Source organism: Ammospiza nelsoni, chromosome 13 (assembly GCF_027579445.1).
Source record: "Ammospiza nelsoni isolate bAmmNel1 chromosome 13, bAmmNel1.pri, whole genome shotgun sequence".
Lineage (NCBI taxonomy): Eukaryota > Metazoa > Chordata > Aves > Passeriformes > Passerellidae > Ammospiza > Ammospiza nelsoni.
This window is the reverse complement of record NC_080645.1, coordinates 19,578,337-19,596,947: the sequence shown is the minus strand read 5'-3', so window position 1 is coordinate 19,596,947 and position 18,611 is coordinate 19,578,337.

Below are 18,611 nucleotides of genomic sequence, written 5' to 3'. Positions count from 1 at the left end.
TCTCAGACATCCTAAAAAAAATTTCTTGTGCAGGTGGAGGGTGGAAGGAGAAGGCAGTTGAGCAAAAACAGCTTTACCCTCCTGCTCCAGACCAGCACGAGCTCCTTGCCTGGTGGGAGCCGTGTCCTCCCTTGCTCCAGACGTGGAATGTGCAGCCCAGTTGGAGCAAATGGATGTATAAACACAGCAGGAGCCATCTGTAATGTGAAAATGGGGAGTTAGGTACCTACAGGGCCATTGTGCATTCAATGCACTGTGCTGGCTGGGCAGCCTGAATAATTGTACACATTGATATGGTGAACCAGCTAGGCAGGCAGGGGTTTGCTTTTAATGCAGACCAACGGCTTCCTGTTTTGGAAATCTTGCCTCTTCAGTGCACAAATGCATAGTTTTGTATGTGCATAATTTGTGGCTGTAATTTTAGAGGCTCATTAAATAACTTGGCTGTGGAAATCAAATTGCCTTTCATCAAAATCCAGCGAGAGCTGGACCGGTTCTGTCCATCACAGCAGCCCTTCTGGTCTTCGTTACATGGCTGAAAAGCACAAATGCAAATGTGGCTGTGGATCTGTAGCACAGGAGGGAGGGAAGGGGAGCTTGGAAGAGGGAATGGTGCTGGCAGCAGGTTTCCAAGAGCGAGCTGGTCCTCTGAGGAGAAATGAGAGCTGCTCTGTTTTGCTGCCTGGGCAAGAAAGCAAAGGAAAGTCCTGAGTGATGGGTTGGAACAGGGCTGCCCAGGACCCTGTGACACATCTAGGGGCCCCACGGGGCCCTGCACTGCTCAGGGGACCTTCTGCCATCTCTGCCCAGCAAATCCAGGCCTGGCATCTGGGCAGAGAAACCATGCAGGAACGATCAACCTAACACTGGCATCTGAGCCCCAAAACCCTGCAGGAACCACCAACACAACACTGGCACCTGGGCACTGAAATTCTGCAGGAACCTTCAACACAACACTGGCACCTGAGCACTGAAATTCTGCAGGAACCATCAACCCAACACTGGCACTTGAGCACTGAAATTCTGCAGGAACCTTCAACCCAACACTGGCACCTGAGCACTGAAATTCTGCAGGAACCTTCAACCCAACACTGGCACCTGGGCAGTGAAACCCTGCAGGAATCTTCAACCCAACACTGGCACCTGAGCCCCAAAACTCTGCAGGTACCTTCAACCCAACCCTTCCATTTCTGGCCACCCTGAGTAACTGCAGTGGAGTTTTCTGGCAGGAGGTCCTGGGCTTGATGCCGTTTCTGGGGTTGGTCCCTTCATGTTGGAGAACACTGCAAAATGACTCATCAGCTCATAAAGCTCAGATTTATTGTCAGTGTTCCATGGTAGGAATGAGAATGAGAAATGAGGGCAGGTGAAGATGGGGAGAGGCCGAAGCTCTTTGATGTTCTACAACACTGTCCAAAGTCAAGTGGAGATTTGTCTTAGAATTTTATTTTAATCTTTATATAAAAATATTTTCCCTTTTCAATGGGATTGACAGTGAAATGAAGGCAACTCTGACATGAGAAGGGAAATCTGCACTCTGCTGCAGCAGTGTCACTTGGTTTGTGTCCTGTGCTCTTACAGCTGATCAAAAACTCAGACATTTTCTGGGATTTCATCTTTATTCTGCACAGCAGCAGCACAACCTCCTTCCCTCTCCCACCCTCCCTTCTGCAATGGTATTAATTTGCAGGAAAGTGGATTGCAAAGAAGGAAAAACAAGATGCAATTTCAAAAGGTCCAACGTCTAAAAGAGAAGTTTCAGAAGGGGAGACAAATAAAGAGATAAGACAGATGCTGTTTCCTCTGGAAGGGGAGACAGCTCTTTGGCAGCTGATGAAGAAGAGGTGGGATTCCCCCTTCCTCTGATCCCTTCCATTTGGGGTTTCAGGTGTCTCCTTCAGAAACCCAAAGGTCACGCAGGGGACACCAGAAGGGCCACGGGGCTGCCAACGTGTCAGCGATTCAAAGACCTCTGACAGGGACAGGAATGCAGCAGAGGTGTGACTGCAGTGTCATCTCGGAGCCACTGCAGCTCAGATCCACTTCAAAGGCTCCCGGAGCAGGAGCCAAGCAGGGAGCTTGAAAGCTTGATTATGAGTTCTGGTGTTGCCCCCTGGATGTGTGAAAATGGGCAGGAGGGACTCTCACACTGCAAGGTGAGTGCTGATGGTTTAAAGGGATGGTTTAAAGGGATGCTTTTCCTCCTGCTCCACTGGGAAAGCTCCTTTATAAAGCCAGCAAGGTGTCCCACCTGCCAAGGCTGCTCCAGCTGCACCAGCCCCATGTGAAATGGTGAAATGCAGCAAGGGATGCTGTCCAGAGGTATCCAAGAAGGGAAGGAGCTCACAGGGTGACTTGTCCTGCTGCTATCCATGGATCTGAACAGAATAACTCCATGTTTCCCTGGTGAAACACTCTAACTGATGCCATTAGAGAACTTGTTCACCCTGGTGAAGTCCCCAGCTTTCAAACCAGATGAACAACAACTCCTGTTAGCACATACCCAAACTCTTAATTTCTTCCTGTTTTGTTTTTCTTTCCCCAGTTTTTTTTTGGTTTTGTGCGTGCCAAGTACATCCCTCAGCATCTCCATGCTAGCCCCTGGACTTTTCCAAACAGCAAAGGAAGCAGAAATGGCTCCAAGCTTTTATCTGTGCTTTCAAAAGAATGCAAATCAGGAAACTCAACCTCAAAAGCTCGGGCTGGAAAGAGCATCCTCCCCTCTGCAAAACATTTCACCTTTAATATATTCGAACCAGCCTATGAGACCACTTCTCCTGCCAAGACAACTTTTCCTCATTAACTGTTGTGTTCCAGGAACCTCTTGGCTTATTCTGAACTTTTCAGCACTGAAGCAGAACACAAATGTCCAGCTCACATAGATGAGAAGTTAAATCACATTTCAATACCTTGGCAGATGCTAAATGCTGATAAGGAGGCAAATCCCCTGAAGGAAACAGCACTGCACCAGGGATTTTTGAAAGCAACCTGCAAAGGGAAAATCCTCCTGAGGATTGAGTTTACACCTGTCCCTGCCATCCTGGGGCTCCCACGGGATTGTGGTGCCAAATTAAACCACCATGGATTTTAACTCACACTGATGCTGCAAAATGGAGATGTGATTGACAGCCCAAGAGATGTTCAGCTGTGAAAACTAAATCTGGATGTGATTGCTGATCATGGTCCCTGATCCACCTGATGAGAGGGAGTGAGGTTGTACCTGGATTTCTCAACAGCTCCTGTGGCTTAAGAAAATGGACAAGAAACTCTTCTGTCCTACAAATAATGATTTATTCCCATCACACTCAGATATGGGATAATGTTCTCTCTATTGTAGCATGAGGGGAGAGTCGTGGGGGGAAAGGAACTGAAAAAAACCCAATCCTTAAAACCTGATTTCTTACTCTGAGACACTTCAGTTTCTAACTCTGAGACACTTCCATGAGTTGCCTACACATCCATGCAAGTTTTAGTAGATGTCTTTATGCTGGCGTAGAAACACAGCTGTGACCAGTCCTAAAATTTTTGAGCAATGCATCTCCCCACATCAATTTTCCTCCATGTAAAAAAGGGGCAAGAAACAGAAATCTTTGAGGCGCAGGTGCCATGGAAATGCCTCTGCTGAAGGGCTGGGGTTGTGCCCGTGGCTGAAGTGTCCCTGCTGAGGAGGGAGATTGGAACCAGGGCAGGGCAGGAAGCTGTGGGAAGCCTGAGTTTAATCTGCTCCGTGTGTGACTCAGAGCCCTAAATCTTCCCATCTCCCAAGGCTTTTGTGCTGCTGCCACGTTGGCTACGAGCAGCCAGACCTCTGCTTTGCCCAGCTCCATCTGTGTCCAGGCCAGTCTGGGGCTTTTGCACGTGGACTGATGGGATAAAAGTGCTTGGGGTTGCTGCATCCTTTCCCAGAGAGGTTCAAGGGCTGCCTCCATCTCTGTTTCCATCTCGACAGCTCTTGTCAAGGAAAAGGCAAAGAGAGAGTTTGTTTAAAGTGGAGTAACACATCAACAGAGCCTGTGGAAGTGAGGGAATCAAAATGCCAACAGCCAGCGAGAAGCCTTTGCCTTCGTCTCCTTTCTCAATCTAATTTTGCAACTGCAAAAATGTGGTGGAAATGGGAACCTGGCAAGAAGCACAGGCTGAGTCCCTCAGACAGGGAGCTGAGAATGTCTGCCACGATTAGGGCTCTGTAAATCTCAGTGTGTCTCTCCTCATTAAAGGAAAGCACTGAATTGTGCATTCCAACAGGAAAGCACTGAAGAGTGTGAGCAGGGTACCCTGCCTGACGCAGCACCCCGAGCTCCTGCCCTAACCTGGTGCTCTGCCTTGGTTTCTGGACTAGTTAAATATAGATCAGCCCGATCTGTGTGACCAAACAGGGAATGCTCCTGTGGGAAAGTGGATGGAGCTGGCCTGCAAGCAAAGCTGAGTTAACAGAAAAAATAACAATTGGTGATTTTCGAGTGTATCCATAGCAGGGAAGAAGACAAGGCCATCAGCATGGAAACAAATTGCTTTGCACCCGTGAATATAATGAGTTATTATGATAACTTATTATAAGATATTATAACTTATAATGTATACTAATAAGATATTATTAGTATGCTAAATATATAAGTATTATATATATTTATATATATAGTATATATAACTATATATATAGTATTAAATATAGTTTTATATATATATAAAGTGTTTATATATAAAGTATATATATAAAAAGTATACTTTATATATAAACTATATAAAATATATATACTAAAGTATACTTTATATATATATAAAAAGTATACTAATAAGTATACTTTTAAGTATAGTTATTATAAGTGTACTAATAAGATATTACAAGTATACTAATATACTTATATATATAACATTATAAGATATTATGATAATATAATAAGTTATTATGATGTAGTTAATGACTTAAAATCACACTTTGTTAAAAATATATAAACTAAAAAACACGCAAAATGAAAAACCTTTTTCTTCTTAAATCCGGATCATGTATATATATCATGTCCAACCTAACAATAACAAAAGTATCCTGGGTGTGAACCAGGCTGGGTTTTACATCCTCCTCTTCCTCATCACATGCAATTTGTTAATTTGATGTCATTTATTTCACCAATTTTTGCCCCATTCAGGCCTGGGTGTGCTTTATTTCTGAGGGATGTTGCTGAGATATTTCTGAGTTCGTGCCACTCTTTTCTTCTGCAGATTTGTTCTGCCTAAATAAAGCTTTTTTAGGAGATATTAGGTGGACATAAGTCAATGTAAGAAGCAAAAAAGAGCTCCCAACAGTCTGGGAGCTCAGCTCTTCTGGGTGTGTTGTGGCTCTCTGTTAAAATTGTCCCCTTGACCCTGAATCCCAGCCCTGCAAATCCTCCTTCCCATGAAGATCTCACCTTAATTTTCTCCTCAGGTGGATGTTGAAACTGATTTATTCTGGAACAGACCTGCCTGCAGCTGTATGGAAATTAATTTAATAACAGGAATTGATACCTCACTGGTCAGCTTTTGGATTTTTTTATGGACATGTTTTATATTTTTCATATTCCCTGATTTATAGGGACATCCTGGTGGGTGTGGTGTAGAAGGTACATAGCCCAAATTATTGAGAGGATATATATGACATAATATATTTAACTGTGATTAGAGAGGGAGAATTGCACAAAACTCTGTCAGTTCATCCTCTCCTTCCCTCCTCTTCCTCCCCACATCCCCACACGTGTTCCTTACCCAGAGCCTACAACCACCAGTTGTACTTGATCCCATGGTAACTCCTTGTAATTGTTGCTACTTTTTTAAATTATCAAAGCAAACAGGGAAAACCAGAGGGTTTGGCAGGGGACAGAGAAACCACATCTCTCCCTTCTCTTAGCTACATGTCATAACAAAACCCTGGGCCAGGGAATTAAGAAATTTTCTAAAAATGTCCCCATGATAGTTGCCAGGGTATCTGTCTGTCTGAGCATACACATGAGCATATCTGCAAAAATTGTTTAATGCTTTATTTTAAAATAAACTGGTTCCTTTCTTCATAATCTGAAGCATCATCAATGGATGCTAAGGAAAACGAGGTTTGCTATTCCTTGGGAGGTGAGAAACTGCTGTAAATGTACACAGAGATAAAAAAGAAGGGATCTTGTGCTTTTGGAATGTGTTTTGAGGGACACCTGGGTGGGTTTAGCAGGCTGCAGATGGTCATGCAAAGGGTTAAAATATTAAAATTCTAAATATTAAGATATTAAGATATAATTATCAGCCACCCTCTGATCCACAGTCACCTGTGGGACACTGCAAGCAGGGCTGGCAAGAAAAGTTTAATCCAACTCAGGGCAGCTCAGGACCAGGAGAGAAGCTTATTAAAGGAACTATTTCACTTTTCCAGATGCTGCAATTATTTACTTCTATTTTTCTTCAGTGTTTCTGCAGATGCACTGATACTTCCATCAGTGGGATGACTCCCTTCACTTCAGCAGGTTTCTCCAGGATTTTCAACCCCACAGAAAATCCTGTTACACATCACACATATTATCTTTAAAAAATTCCCTTCAAATTCTTGGATAGCGTGAGAAAACTGGAGGGTTAATTCCAAAAAATCACATTATACCAAATAACTCACAGCATTGCAGTGAAATCTCCCTAAAAATCATCCTGTAGAGCAAGCTCAGTGTGTTGTAACGCACTGCCTCTCCAACAGCCAGCTAATATCATCTCTTAGGAATTTATTATGAGTCCTCTATGCCCTGTAACTTTTTTATGTCAGGTTGTTAATCGCGGCAAGCAGGATGTGTTGAACTCATGTTTGGGTAAGAAAGATTAATTCCACCCTGGCATTTGCCCCTCAAAGCTTTGGGGGGATAAAGGAATATCCTTATCCCTCCTTTGGAGTGACAAAGGAATATCCCACTCTCTGGTTTAGTGCGTCCAAAGGGATGCAGGGAATGAGACAATTAATGAGACAATTTTTAACAGAAGTGTTTTGCAGCCATAAAGTTGTTTTTGGGAATGGCCACGCACAGCCCCCACGCCGGATTTGTCAGTGCCCAGCGCACATTTCCCTCTGATCCATCTTCCCGTCTGTCTGCTCCGTTTCATTGCTCCACCGTGGGTTTCAGACTGTTTCTCACTGTATTATTTTAATGATCCTTTGACTGAGTCAGCCTGGAAGAATCCCATAAACTTCAGGGACACTGGGGGTGATGTGGATGGGCACAAATCAAGGCTGCAGCCTCGCTCACAATTCTTCCTGGGACTCCCAGGGGAGGACAAACAGCCTCAAGATTCGACCTAAAACATTTGGCTGTGCCTTGAGCTGGGCCCTACAGAGGAGCACCACAGATAGGTCTCTGTGGTCCAGCTGATAGAAGGTTTCCAGCAGCATTTCTAGCTTGACCATGACCATTTTTTGCTTGAAAAGCATAAAACCTGTCTGGCAGCATCGGTGCCAGGCGGCTCTGTGGAGTGAGCACTGGAGGTGGCAGGGACAGCAAAGGGAAGCACAGCCAGTTCCAAGATGTTTTCCATCCATTTGCCTGGCCAGACAGGGACATGCATGTTACAGAAATTCACTGAGCCAACCCAGAAATCAAAGCACTTTTAGCAAGGGAGGGAAAGAAGGGAAAGAAGGAAAAGAAGCTTCACCTGCTGCTGTCCAGGCAGAAGCTGCTGACAGAGCAGTGCGGGCACACTGGCACAGGCAGGTGAGGGCACAGCTGGAGCAGAGGACAGGTGATTTGGGGATGCTCCTGGCCAGCTGTGGGGTTGCACCAGCTCCATGAGCATGAATGCAATAGCTGGGTGACTCCAGAGATGCATTCCTTGCAGGCAGCATCGTGCCAGCAGCTCTGGTGCCCAATACAGCTTCACTGCACAGATTTATTATCTATGCCTTGGAGCAGGCAATTTGTCACCTCTGGTGCTAATTATTTGTTCCTCCAGATGCCTGTGCAGTGTGGAGTGCTGGGTTTGTGCGGGTGCTGGGGCAGGAGGGACCTTGGCTGGTGCTGGAGAGGTGGGAGGAGGGGTGGCAGCCCCTGCCAGAGCAGGGTCCTGTCTGCATGTCACAGGGGAAAAGAGGGGACACCGTGACTGTGCCCTATGGCTCCAGCTTGTGCAAGGCTCAGCCTGGCTCGCTGTTCATGGCAGGAGCACCAGGTGAGCTGGGATGTGGAGGGTGGCACCAGCTTTGGGATTTCTGCTGGGGTTTCGGCGCTGGGTTCGTGCAGACAGATCCCTGCACTTGGGGCACATAACTCTGGGCACTGCTGGGCTGACAGAACCCTGGGATCACTGAGATTGCAAAAGAGCTCTGAGATCATCAAATCCAACCTCTGAACAATCACCACCTTATCAGCTGGACCAGAGCTCATCCAGTGGTTCCTTCAACACTTCCAGGAATGGTGACTCCACCACATCCCTGGCCAGCTTTTCCTATGCTTGGCATTTTACTGGTTTAGCCAGAGTTTAGACAGTTTAGTTCTTGTGGCACCCCAATATCTGCAGAGATACTGAGCAAGGATTAAAACCATCCTGGTGGGGTTTGGTGCTCATTCCAGTCAAACATGAGGGAGGGAGGAGAGGGTCCAACCATGCTGCACACCCTGGTGGAAGTTTGCCAGCTCCTGTAGGGTTGATGGGCCTGGTTTATTCTGACACACTTGAAATCTGAATCATGGTTATTATTTATGCACTGGTATTAGCAGCAATTTTGCCTTTTTTCTTTCCCCTCCTGAAACTCTTCCTGAAGAACAGAAAGAGAAAGATATAAGTAACACATTTTCAAATGTTCTTTCCTAGTGAATTACTTGGCCTGACATTGGAAATGAATTATTTTCCATTGTACCAGTGACCCCTGTTGTGTGTTCTATTAACACCACATGTTAAACTTTTATATTTTTAGTAAACCATGACCTTGTACATTCTCTGTCATTTCCCACTGGCATAAGTACAACACATGTGGTATGAAAGTTAACGGTTTTCATTTGTATACAGAGCTTTTCTATCTCAGGCTTGTATGAAAACACACAGGTCATGGTAATCAGGGCATCCCAGGATTTCACCAGCTACAAACAGTCACAACAAAGTGGATGTGTTTTCCAAAAAAACATATTTTTGGCATCCTGCTTTCTTCTGTGTTGTGCAAATCCAGATGAAAATGGGATCTTGAAAGGCTGTGTTAAATTTTTTGATCGTGCTAATCCAAACAACTGTCTCCAACACATGCACGAGCCGGAGGAAGTCTATAAAATGTCAGGTTTGGTCTAAATATCTGCAGAACAAATGTGGCTCAGGAACATGACCAAGTGTGCAGGACTCTTTAGATAAAAGATGATGTCACAGAGGTTCGGTATTTTATTTCATCAAATGGTAACATTGCCCTAGACATCTAAAAAATTATGGATGATTTATGGATAGAGCCCAGACTATGGAAGAGAGAATAATTCCTTCCAGTTGCCAAAATATTTCTTTTTATTTTTTTCCCCCTCTTTTTCTTTTTATGTTTTTTTTTTTTTTGTAGTCTGAGTTTTTTAGATGTGAGGTGGGGTGTGCTCTCAGCTCATGCCTGCTCACACAGAGAAATGTGTGGAAACACTGACCTGTGTGGCCATTTGGGTTTTCCCCTGAGCCAGCCTGTCCTGTGGGCACTGCCAGCACTGATCCCTCTCTTTTCCTGGGCTGATCCACAGGGGTTCCTGAAACATTCAATAAAATCTCACATCTTGGCACAGCTGCCCAGGGGTGGAGGGATTTAAAAGCCATGTGGCACTTGAGGACATGGGTTAGTGGTGGCCTTTCAGTGCTGGGTTAAGAGTTGGACTTGATGATTTAAGAGGGCTTTTAGAGCCTTAAGGATTTTGTGATTTTGTGTTTTAAAGAAAAGGGCAAAGTTTGAAGTCAGGTTGGGGTTTCCTCAGCTGCTTTGCTGGACTCAAGGCCAAGACATGCAGCATGGTCCAGCAAGGAGAGCTTTGCAGGTTTCCATGATCCAAGAGCAGCGGTGAATGAAATGGGAAAAAAAGAGTAAAAATGTGTGATTTCATGGAATCACAGGATGTTTTGGTTGGGAAGGGATCTTTAGGATTATCCAGTTCCATCCCCTGCCATGGCAGGGATGCCTCCCACCATCCCAGGGTGCTCCACACCCCATCCAGCCTGGCTTTGGGCAGTGCCAGGGATCCAGGGGCAGCCACAGCTGCTCTGGACACCTGTGCCTCACCCCCCTGTCCTGTTCACCTCTCACTCCACAGCATTTGCTCCCCTTTCCCTGCTGAACCTCGGTGATTTCTCCCCCTGGAGCTCTCATATCCCACACCAGGAGCTCCAACACCTCCCAGCTGATTCTGGCAGCGTAACCATGCCTGGAGCTGTGCTTTTCCATCATTCCTCCTGCTCTCTGCTTCCCTCTCTTCTCCACCATCACCTGCAGCCCCTCTCAGCTCTGGCAGTGCTCTGGGGCACTGCTGGGGACAGGGACAGTTGTCCCCAGCTGCCCAGGGCTCCAGGATGCTGTCTCAGCTCCCCAGGCTGGCAGCTCCCACCATGACATAATCCTGCTGGTGATGGAACACCACGACTGCCAGGACACACTTCCAGTGTTTGGCTGGGCACCAAACTCAGATTCTCAGATTCTATTTATGACAAAAAGCTATTGTCTCAACAACCCCATAAAGATTTCTCTTTGTCTCTTCCTGGTGCCATGGCCATTGTGGCACGGTTGGGGTGTTTGTGACAAAAAAAAAAAAAGCACAACCTTAAAACAAATTCTGTTTGCACTCATCCTCTGTGGTATAGAGCTTTTTTCCCTTTGATTTGCCCTTTAGGATTTTATTCAGAGTGGGGTTTAATATTATCCTAGCACCCAAGTCAGAAAACAAGAATGGAGAGGAGCGTGTAAGTGGGGAACAAATATATGGGGGAAAAACATGATTGCTCAAAGAGCTGCCATGGTTTCAGGGTGTTTCCTCTCAAAATCTTTTGCTGAGTTCATATTTATGCTTCAGATTTGCCAAGAAAATCACTCCTCAGTTTTCTTTATTCCTGAATCTTCAGCCTTAGAAAGCCCTGGAACAGGAAAACTTGATGCACCCATGGCAATAACCAATAAAGCATATTTTTTTCAGGGATCCCAGTTATAAATATATAGAAATTAATAAATAAAGTCATTTCAGCATCACTTCTGTGTAACAACAAGCAAACCAACCCAGCTCCATTTATCCATCAGGTTTGAGAGTGTGACTTGTCAGAGATGGGGAGGAATCTCCTGTCAGCAGAGATAATGAGAAGGATGGAAGGGGAAATACAGGCAGGAAGTGGTGGAGGAATGAAGAGGAAATGTAGCAGAGAGAAAAAAAATGCCCAAGAAACCAAACTCAGAAGATTACAGGGGAAAAGCCCTTGCAAACAAGGCTAAGGAAAAAATAGGAGAACTGTGGTTATGTGTGAAATGTTGGGGATTCACCCCTGCAAGGGGCATATTTGTGTTTGCAGGAGGAATGGTGAAATTTTTAATTTCCAAATATGTACTGCAGCTTGCCTGTGCTTGAAAACTGAAATGACTGAAAAATAATGAAAAAAAAGAAAATAAAAAACTGAACATTGGTGGCAAAACAAGAGACATGGGCTGAAATGATAGGAAAGAACTGTTTATTAAAGGGAGCTGATCTATGGGACTACAGAAATCCATCAGCAGGTACCTATAGCAGGTGTAGCAGGGCTTGATATTCAGATTTAAAACTGCTCTGTGCTTGAGGATCTCTGGGAAAAGCAGAGGATGTGCAGATCTCTTTGCTGGGTCTGCTCCAGGCTTTCTGAAAGTGATGTTGGAAGCAAATCTATTGGAATTAAATACCAATATAACCGGGACAGCTGAGACAGGCTATGGCATCACTCTGCAACATCAATCCTCTCCTTCCCTACACAAATCCCAGACTGCATCCATCAGCCATTCCACCCTGGGGACTGATGGCAAAGCTGGGCTCTGCCAGAACAGGATCCAGAGCTTGTCAGAGCAGCTCACTGAGAGATTCTAAATCCAGAGTCTCCCTTGTTTGGGGCTTTTCCTCTCCTTCCCTACGCAAATCCCAAACTGCATCCATTGGTCATTCTACCCTGGGGACTGATGGCAAAGCTGGGCTCTGCCAGAACAGGATCCAGAGCTCGTCAGAGCAGCTCACTGAGAACCCAGAGTCTCCCTTGTTTGGGGCTTTTCCTCTCCTTCCCTACACAAATCCCAAACTGCATCCATTGGTCATTCTACCCTGGCAGAGCTGGGCTCTGCAGGGAAGGATCCAGAGCTCATCAGAGCAGCTCACTGAGAGCTTCTAAACCCAGGCCCTGCCTTGTCTGGGGCTTTTCCCATCCTGGGGGTGGCAGACCCCTCCCCAGAGGGTCCCTGGAGCACTGGTGGGCTCTCTCCAAGGGCACTCCCTGAGTGACACAGACCACAGCAGGGTTTGATGGATACCAGAGCAGCCACTCAGGCAGACACTGGCTGGCTTTTCCACTGGAGCTCTCCCCCTGCTATTATTTATATTCCATTTCACTTGCTCACATGTAACTTAAAACCAGCCCAAAATGCAGCAGCCCCATCCAACCACGGGCCAATTAGGCTGGAGTAGCCCTCTTTCCCTTTCTCCCTGCCTTTCTCCCTCTCTCTGCCATGGTTTCTGCAGGCAGGAATAAGGCTGACTATTGTTAGGAACTCCCAGTGGTGGCCCAGCAAAGCCTGGGTGCCAGTTCAGTGGCTGAATATGGGCCCTGTTTATTTTTTCAGAGTGGCAATTTTCAAGGGGTTGTGGAAGAGCTGTTAAAATTAGCGTCAAGAATTTCAGCCACAGAAAAGGTCCTTTCACCTTATTCTTCAAAAAGCTTGTTGTTTCCCAGAGCAGCCACCCCTTCCAACCCGCCTGAAAGCCTCAATTTCCATCTGAGAATAAAAAAATCACCATCTTCAGACCCCAAAATGAGGTTTTGGTGGGATCAGGCTCATTTCTGTGGGTGTGGATGGCACCTGCCAGGAGGGAAAGCACCAAAGGAAAGGCTGAGCAAACCCAGCCAAGCTGGAGAGGGACTGGAGGGAATGGTGCAGCTCCAAGAGGGTCCAAATCTCCACCTCAGCATCAAAAGAAATAAACATCCCCTTCAAAACTGATGGCTCTTGACATGCCAGGCTCTGGGCAGCATCCAGGAGGGAGGAAGGTGATGCTTTCTGACAGCTCGATGTGACATCAGCCCACATCCCCTGCCCAGGAGTGGGAAGGAACAGGGATTCCCTAAATATTTGGCAGCAGTAAAATGGGATTCTTCAGACCTGCTCCAAGTCCTGGAGATTCTGAAGAATCCCAATCCTACAGGGTCTGTACCAGGCTCTGAGTGAGCCCATGCTGAGGGCAGAGGGGTTGGAGTCGGGCTCTTTGCTCTGTTTTGGAAAATGGATGGCAGATAAGGAGTCTGGAGACATCAAGGATTACTTTGGTTCCTCCAAAGCTGCTTATTTAAATTCAGGCCAAGGTCTCTTGAGTCAGCAAACCTCAGCAGGAGCTCTCACAAAAATAGGGTTTCTTTTGAAAATCCGCATGCTTCCTGTTTGTGCAAGCGCCGTGAGAACTGCCTTTCCCATGGCACGTCTGGGCTGGGACCAGGAAATGGACAGGGATTTGGAAACAAGGAATAATTGCTAAAAAAAGAGAGAAAAAGAGAGAAAGATAATCATATTTCTTATTCCCTCTCAGGCTGAAAGAAGCTTTGTGTGGTTTGGTATCCTAGTTAACTGTCCTTAACCAGGTTTGGATTGGATGATCCATGTTGGGTTCAGTGATCCATGTGGGTTCCTTCCAAGTCAGGATATTCCATATCCTAGGGTGGATCAATCCAACACAGTCTGTTGTGAGGCAGTGCTGGAAATTGTGTGGTGTTAAAACATCATCCTGAGGTGTGTGACTGTCCTTGGGTTTGGAACTCATGGAGGGAAAATCCTGCTGTGAGAGGGGATTCAAACTGGAGATTATGGGGGGAAAATCCTGCTGTGAGAGTGGATTCAAACTGGAGATTATGGGGGGAAAATCCTGCTGTGAGAGTGGATTCAAACTGGAGATTATGGGGGGAAAATCCTGCTGTGAGAGGGGATTCAAACTGGAGATTATGGGGGGAAAATCCTGATGTGAGAGGGGATTCAAACCAAGATCATGGATGGAAAATCTTGATGTTAGAAGAGATTCAACCTGGAGATCATGGAGGGAAAATCCTGCTGTGAGAAGGGATTCAGCATGGAGATCACGGGAGGAAAATCCTGATATGAGAGGGAATTCAAACAAGACATCATGGAGGGAAAATCGTGCAGTGAGAGGAGATTCAGTCTGGAGATCATGGAGGGAAAATCGTGCAGTGAGAGGAGATCCAGCCCATCCCTCTCTGCCTTTTTCTGGGATAGGACTCATTTATCTCCCCAAAGGTCTGGCAGGGTGCAGAGCTCCCTCTGGGCTGGGCTGCTGATGGATGCCCGAGCTATTCCAAGGGCTTGGGGAGGCACAACCTCACCCAGAGACAAATTGTGTGCTGCTGATGGGAGCTGGCTCAGAGCCACTGCTGCTGCTCCTGAGCCTGCCTGGAGACCCTGTGCTCGTGTTCCAGGGATGCCTCAAGGAGCTGGAGCAGAGGCCAGATGCAGTTAAGAGGAATAAAGTGGATATTTACTGAAGTGCCTTCAAAGGCCACAGCCTGGCAGTGCCCAGATGCCAAGATCGAACCAAGAGTGGGCTTGGTCACAAGATCTCACTTTTTTTTTGCTGGTTTTTGACTTCCTTTTTCTACCTCTCTTGAGGCTGGGATTGAAGGCACTTGAAACAATAGTTCATGTTCAGAGTCAGGTGTTTATTGTTTCTTATCAATAAGTCTCTTATCAATAAATGTCACAGCAGTGAGTTCTGCAGTTTTTCATTAGCCAGGCACAAAATGGTCAACAATCTCCTGTTTCAAGGTCTTTTAAGGCTAAACTGTCCAGTTAAGAAATGACACCTCAGTTATTTTCCCTTTTAACCCAATAACTGATCCCTTGAAGTCTGCAATGTGGACTTTTGTGTGCAATTACAAAACATCACCCAAACCCATAGAGAAGAAGGAAGAAGAAGGTGAAGAAGAAGGAAGAAGAAGGTAAAGAAGAACAACCAGTCTCCACCCTAAAACTTCCATCTTGCTTCATAATTATTTCCATATTCTAAAACCCCAAACTCTAAGTTTCCCACCCTGTGATATCACCCACTTCTAACCAACTCCACACCCACAATCCCAGTACTATCAATTAATTTTGGAAGCCTTCTCCATGGCCTGAAGTCAAATGCAGTGCTCTCCTGGGAGTCAGAGTCTGTCAGCAAAGAAAGTCTAAAATTCTCAGCATCCAGAACTCCAACATTTTTTAAGTTTTAGTCCATTTGCATATAGGAGTTACCTGTCCAATTAACAGCTTCAAATGATGAAGTTTCATCTTCCTTGCTTGCTTGCCCATCCTCCTCTTCATGCTTTGGTCCTTGGATCTCCAGCTAGAATAGGATTGTTTTGTCTTCACCACTCTGTGAAAATAGAGAAATACTTAATATACAGCTAAAAATATAAATATAATATAAAGCTAAAAGCTGCACCCAAAACAGAACAGAAAATCTTAAACCCCAAGGTGTCACCAGAGCAGCTCTGCTGTGCTCAGTCCCTTCTGGGCAGAATTTGGTTTATTTTATTCCTTCCTGGGACCTCCCAATCCAACCAGAACCTGCCCATGTGTCCATTCCTGCTGGGATTTCCACACCTGGGACACCTGGAGGATGCACAAAGAGCTTGTTGGCTCTTCTGGAGCAGCGTCTGGTGGCCAGATGTGTCCCACAGCGCTTCCAAAGCTCTGGGGACAGTTCAATCTTCTGCCACAGGCATTTCTAGGACTTGTCCCCATCTTTCATGTCAGCTCTGTGCTTCTTTTCCCTTTCTCATCTCCCTGTATCCTGGCTTGACCCGGTCTCAGTGCTCCAGCCTCGTGGCAGGAGCCTGATTTGGCTGACACAGCTCTGACAACAAAGTTCTGCCCCTAAAACAGCAAAATTCGGGCTCAGTGAGCTGCAGCCACTGAATTTGTCTGTGCACCAGGGTTCTTGGGGCTTTTCCCTTGTTTATATCCAAAATCCACCATGAAGAAAATATTTTTGAGCTCTGTAATCCCCCTGGCACTGACATTTGTCCCTCTGCTTCCAGCAAAATGCCCCATTCCCATCTTCATTTGAAAACCTTCCATCTAAGGACTCTCTGGGATTAGAAATCTCTAAAATGGGAATGAGCTTCTCAAGCCTGTCTGCTTGATAAGGATTCAATCCTGCTCCCATTTGAGTCCCAGGGGCAGCTGGATTAGAGGGATTTAATCACAGAGTCCTCCTGCAGGCAGTGCTTCCGCAGGAGACCAGCAGAGTCCAAAAAAATAAAGCTCACCCTAGGGAAATAAATAGTTGTGATGCAGATAAAGTTATTTTTTCTTCTTTACCTTATATTTTCTTCCTTCCAGTTGTGGTGTTATGTGGGCACCACACCATGGAGATCTGAATCCAAGATGAGCCATGACAACAGATTTGAGGAAGGTTTGGAGAACTTGGCCTACAGGAGAGGAGCTTTGGGTGGTCCTCTCCAGGACAGGAATTTTGTCCTGCCCAGTGAACCTGGAGCCTTTTTCTCCCAAATCCTTGTTTTTCTCACCTACCTTCTGAGGAAATCTGAAGCACAGCCCAAATGCCCTCAAAGCTCTGGATTTCAGGTGGAAGGAAAGCAGAGAATGGGATGTGGAGCTGCAGAGAGCTCTGAGTGAGGAGGAAGAAGTGCCAGGGTCTGCTTGGTAGGGGGAGATATTTTTGTATTTTTCCCCTCTAAAAACATCTCAGTGTTGAAAACCTCCCCTCAGCCAAAATGATCCCATCGAGCCTTTTGATTTAAAAATGCAAATATTTATTAATCAATGTGCTCCCAAAGCAGCAGCTCCTTTGCCACATTGCCTGAACCAATGTGAGAAAATGATAAAACTGGATTGTAGAGTCAAATATCACACAATTCACCAAAAGCAGCAATTGGAGGTCTGCAAATCATTTTGATCTACTTTAGATGAAATCCTGCACCTTTGCTGCTTCAGGATTTTTTTGAACCGTTTCCTTCTCATCTCTCCTTTTTCTCAAGGCATCATTCAGGACCCACTGAAGGCATTGGGAGATTTTCTCCTTGAATGGAATCTTAAACAGGAGGTGCCTTGGGTTTTGATGTAAAATGATCAAAAAAATGAAGAATTATAAACAAGCACCACAAGACTCCAGCAGCTATTTGGTGTCTCAAAGTATCAGATTTTGGGGATTTAAAAAGAAAAACCCAATCCCTCCAGCCCCCTCAGTGATGTGAAGTGTGGAGCTGTTACAAATGCACTGAGGAATCTTTCCATGTGCTGCCATCAGGTGTTTGCTTCTCTGTGTCAGAAACCAGCCCCAAGGTTTTTTCCTTGGGAATAACCAAGGCTGAGGAGGAAATTCAGAGGAAACTCCTCTTTTAACCAACCCTGAGCATAATTTAATACTGATTTAGAATGATTTATAATTTATAATTTTAAATTCTTGAAGCATAATTCATTCAGGAATCCCCTCACTGCCACAGCTCCAAAAGGGTGACACAGGAAAATGACATTTTCATCTGCAAGTCCATGAAAGTCTTTTAAGGGTGAATATTTTACAGAGCATAAATAAATCAATGATTTCTTTCCTGCAGTGCCAGGAAAGCCTAAAGGAGGGAAACTTCACAGTACTTATTTTTAAGTATTTTATTTTTATTGTACTGTATGGCAGATTATTATAATGCATATTTCATATGTGTTTATAATATATGATAGTTCTGAAAGCAGGAAGAACTGAAAACACTGCTGAATAATTATTATTTCTTAGGTTGTTTGAAATGGTGAAATTGTTATTTCTTTACAGAAATAATCATCTTTCGCCATTTTTTCTGTTCCTAAATGCTGTTGGAGCAATCCTTGATCTTTTTCCTCAAATGGTGGAATTCCCACTGGAGGGGCTGGCAGCCTTGAAAGGTCCAAGCCTCTGTTTTTACAAGGCAACAAATGGCAGGAGTTAAAAAAGAAAAAAAGCAGAAAAGGAGAGGCAAAAGGGAAAAAAAGGGAAAAAAAGAAGGAACCTTTTCCACCTCTGCTCCTTTTAAAGGCAGTTATATGGGATTTGCTTTCCTTCTTATCTCCCTGTGCCCCCTTTTCAAAGCTGGGGTTAAGTTCAGAGGGAGGAATTTGGGACTTGAGGGTGCTGGTGACCACATTCCTCCCAGGAATGGGGCTGGCAAAATCACAGAATTCCTGGGAATTCACCCCAGACATCCATGCAGGAGCAAACCCCAGTGCCTGAGGGCTCAGCAGTTTTGGGATTTGCTGGGAGAAAGGAGCTGTTATCAGAAAATCCAAAAATCCAGAGGGGCCCTGTGAAAACCACTCTGGGCTGGCCACGTTCACTCCTAAAAGAACTCAAGGAGGCAAAGCTTCATTTCCTGAGATTTAAGGAACTTTATTAAATTTTTTTCCCTCCCTTTATTTCTTTAGG